The sequence below is a fragment of the Elephantulus edwardii genome, unplaced genomic scaffold, assembly GCF_000299155.1.
Source record: "Elephantulus edwardii isolate Elephantulus edwardi_28Jun2011 unplaced genomic scaffold, EleEdw1.0 scaffold00368, whole genome shotgun sequence".
Taxonomy (NCBI): Eukaryota; Metazoa; Chordata; class Mammalia; order Macroscelidea; family Macroscelididae; genus Elephantulus; species Elephantulus edwardii.
In genome coordinates this window covers 902,546-907,108 of record NW_006400118.1, presented here as the reverse complement: position 1 = coordinate 907,108, position 4,563 = coordinate 902,546, and positions in this window count along the sequence as shown.

Sequence of the window (4,563 nt, the reverse complement as noted above, 5' to 3'; positions counted from 1 at the left end):
TAGATGTAAAGGGGGGAAGGGAGGATGCTTTATCACCTTATTGGTGGTCTTGGGTTACAGCTGCTTGCCTTCTTGCTCTGTTAGAAGATATTTTCCTGTCATTTGCTCCCCTCTGGACTGCAAAGTGTTTTCCCAGGTGGGTCCAGTGGGGATGGCTGGTTGAACTGGCTCAGGATAAAGCAGAGTTCAGAGTCATTGTACATAGTGTTGCTATGAGATACAGATTTATAACAACAAAAACAACTATGATATCATACTTGGAAGGATGGAGGGATGGCACAGGAGAAGACAACCTTGGATGAGGTGGATTGACACAATAATTGGAGTAACGAACACAGGTATATGAGAGGCAGTAAGATTGATTCAAGATAGAACAAGATTCAGAACTATTTTGCATAGGGTTGCTATGAGTCATATTCGATTTGACGGCACATAACAACAACAACAGTACAATGTTATCTGTGATAAGCTCTCTCTTCAATGGAAGACGGCAGACAATCTTGAAATCTATAATTTTGTTAATAGCAGTGTTATTTCTTTTTTGAAAACTGAATACACTAGAGGGGGAAGACTTTCTATTATGTTTCATTTTTTTAAGTTTTCCTCTGGATTATATTGTGTATTTGAGAAAGGAATATAAAGATACATGCACAAAAAAATTCAAGAAAACTTATAATCTTTCTTCACAAGTCATTTAGAAATGAAGAGAGGTGTGAATTGACATGAAAAATAAGTTGTGGTTGCTGTTAGGTGCCATTGAGTCGAATATGACTTAAAGCAACTCTAATAACAACAGATTCGAACTCTGTCTTATCCTGTGCCATCCTCACACTTCCTGACGTTCTAGAGCCCATTGTGGCAGTCACTGTGTCAGTCCACCTGGGCAAGAGTCTTCCTCTCTTTCGCTGATTCTCCATCCTTCCCAGCATCATGTCCTTCTCCAAGAAATTGCCCCTCCTAGTAAAATACCCAAAGTGTGTGAGACGAAGCCTCATCATCCTTGCCTCCAAAGAGCACTCCGGCTGGCTGCTTCCTCTCCAAGACAGATTTGTTTGTTCTTTTTTCAGTTGTTTAATGTGGGGATAGTTGTTCTAACTACAAATATATTTTGAGCACCTGCTTTTTTGCCAAGTATTTTTCTAGGTAGTGGGAATACTCAAGGGAAGATAGAGAGAAGGGGTCTCCTTATTTGGTAGCCTGCAGCCTAATGGGGTACTATAGATCATACATATTTATGTAAATATTGATAAATACATTTTGTCTATACTTATCAAGCTCTCGTGGCCTCGTGGTAAGAAGCTGTACTGCAATCCCGAAGGTATAGAGTTCAAATTCATCAGTTTTTCTTAGGGGGTTGGATGGGCAGTGATTTACTTTTTCTAAAAACCCACTGGAGGGTCAACTATAGATATGTTCTGACTCGACAACACACAACAACAATAGTAATACATGTATTGTTGAACAAATTATTACATATGAACAAATTATTCACATCATAGATAGATATAGATAGATGATATAGATATAGATGATATAGATATAGATATAGATATAGATATAGATATAGATATAGATACATTAGATATAGATATAGATGATATAGATATAGATATGGATAGAGATAGAGATAGAGAGAGAGATAGAGATAGATGATATAGATGATTTAGATATAGATTAGAGATAGAGATATATAGATACAGATATAGCAATAGATATAGATATGAACAAATTACTCGGAAAAATATAAAGCACTAAAATAAGTGCTATAATAAAAGTCAAGAAAGTTTACGTTTCTAAACATGATTATAGATCTGTTTCAGATTAGTTTATCAGGAAAAACTATAAGGAAAAACTGTTTGAGCTGTTGATGTTTTGCCTTATTTAGAGCGCTGCAGAAAAAAAAGCCAAACTTGAAACCTCCCTGTTCTTCCTTTTTGCTTTGTCTGATACATCATTTCCTACCTCAGGATCATACGCATATTTTTCTACACTTTAACACTCTGTATTTCACATTTAGATCTGACTCTATCTGCTTGTGGATCTTTGTGCATGTGTTCTCCCACTTTATAATGCATTAGTCTGGGGAATATGATGGTGTTTGAACGAGTGTAAATATTTCAAGTAGACATGAGGCGATGAGAAAACATCCTTCTTTAAAGATTAGCCTGAATTATGGATTGGCTCTCATGGAATGCATGAGGGGAAGCAAGGAAATCATGGCTCCTACGTGTGTGGAGCTAAACAAATACTGACTGATTGCTTTAGTAATGTTTTCCTAACTTTGCTTTGTGATTGATCCAAGATCAAGGAAGAAGAATTTACTAGGGGGAAAATAAATCTACCTCTGACTATAATGGAAAGGAAAAGTTTGCTTGCCTGGATTAAGAAAAAAAAATCTATTTTTTTTATGAGATTCTCATTTGGAATGTAGTTTATTAATTCCAGTGAGAGAAATAAATAGAGTTTGGGTATCACTTTTTGGTGGTGCGGTGGCTAAGGGGTTGTGCTGTCAACCCCAAAGAAGATGGATCGTATTCACAAGCTATTCTGTGGCAGAAAGATAGACAATCTCATTGCATGCCATTTACAGCTTCTGTAAACACCCCAGAAATGTAAACTATCCCCGTATGCGAAGATGGACACAGCACCTTGTCTGTATCGTTTTCATCACTGTCGGTATGTTCTTGTCCAATGTCATGGCCATTGTGTATTCTAAGTGGTGGCCAGATGAGTGAGCTATGCAATATTCTGTGTTGATCCATAGAACTCTCATTATTACTTTTTTATTAATAATACTGTTTTTCAGTCAAACTTCCTATACATTGTGTGATTCATGTGCATTGTGTTTTATATAATCATATACATTTTATTGCATATAATTACTATTGATCTATGTCTACTATCATCATATATTTTTTAGTCCCCATTTCTTCTTTCCTACTCCTTCACCTCCTCCCCTGGCCCCAAACTCATATCCTTGCAATTTCTCTCTCCATCTTTTTCTGCCGCACTTCTCTCCTTTCATATCATCCTTTTGAAGGTTTATAGATCTTTTATTCAGTTATCCTCTTATTTTCACAATAGTCCCTTATCCTTTATTCATCCTTTGTTTCTCGCATGTTATATAGTATTTTACAAAATTGTTGGTCCTTAATGCTGCATGGTATTCTATTCCACCATTTTTCAGTCCATTCATTTGTTGATGAACATTTGGTATGTTTCCATTTTTTTTTTATGCTGTGAATAACCATGCTATGAACATAGGTATACATATCTCTATTTGTGTCTCAGCTCTGATTTCCTTGGACTATATTCCTAATGGAATGGCTGTGTCATATGGGATTTCTATGCTCAGCTTTTTGAGGAAATGTCAAACTGCCCTCCATGGCACTTGTACCATTTTACAATCCTACCAACTATGCACCAGAGGATCTTTCTTCCTGGTCTGCAAACTGTGCTGAACCTATCTACCAAGGATGACCTCGCTAGTATTTGAAATGAAAGTGGCATAGCTTCTAGCATCAGTAACATGCATGATTAATTTCTACTTTAACAGATTCACTGTCATTGTTTCACACAGTGAATATAGATGGAATAGAGAGAATGGTGAAAGCAAGGACATGTGTTAAGTCACTGTTGTAATAATCCAGGCAAGACGAGACAATGATTATATCACAGAGAAGATGGTAGTGACAACAATTCAAAATGAAATCTATTGCTATTGGGTGAATTCAGTGGAAGAAGCTGCACTGCAATCCCAGAGTTGTGCGGTTTGAATCTAGCAGATGCTCTGCTGGAGAAGGAGGGACATTCTCCTCCAGTACCAGTCAGATCCGATTTGACGGTACACACACAAAAAATAATTTAAAAAAAGAAGAAAAAACCAACAACAACATGAAAGCATTCATAATAAAGGAAAAGACTATTGGGTGAATTCAAGTGCATTGAGAGTGATCTTTGTGTTTCCAAGATTCTCCAAGAAATCATTGGGTTTCCAATATTTTCCATCGAGCTTATAAGAACTAACTGTAAAGATCCTTATCTTTCTTTTGTGGAGCATTTGGTGAATTTATACCAGCAATCTTTTCCTTATCCATCAAACACATTAACCATTGTACCACCAGGGTCCCTTTGGGCAGGAATAATCCACCGTCATTGAGTTGATTCTGACACTAATCTCCATGATTAAAGAAGGAGATAACTCATCTTTCTCCTTCCGTGATTTTGAACTGCTGACTTCTTTATTATTACCACAACACAATACACTAAGCTGCTTTTTCATTTCTAATTCTTTCAACAAAATTGAAGGTAGAAAACAATCCTAACCATGAGAAGAAGACCTCTCAACACTTGTTAATAGAAGGTCCCTAGTTGCTTCTTCTGAGACACCTCTTGAGGGGGTCCAAACCACTAGCCTTTCAACTAGTCACGGATGCTTCACATTACACTGCCTGACTACTGCTTACACCTCTAAGTAATGAAAGCACAAATTTGAATGGATGTTGAAACTTGATTTCATTTATATCAAGAAATATATATATAACTATTTATAAGTATAAATAT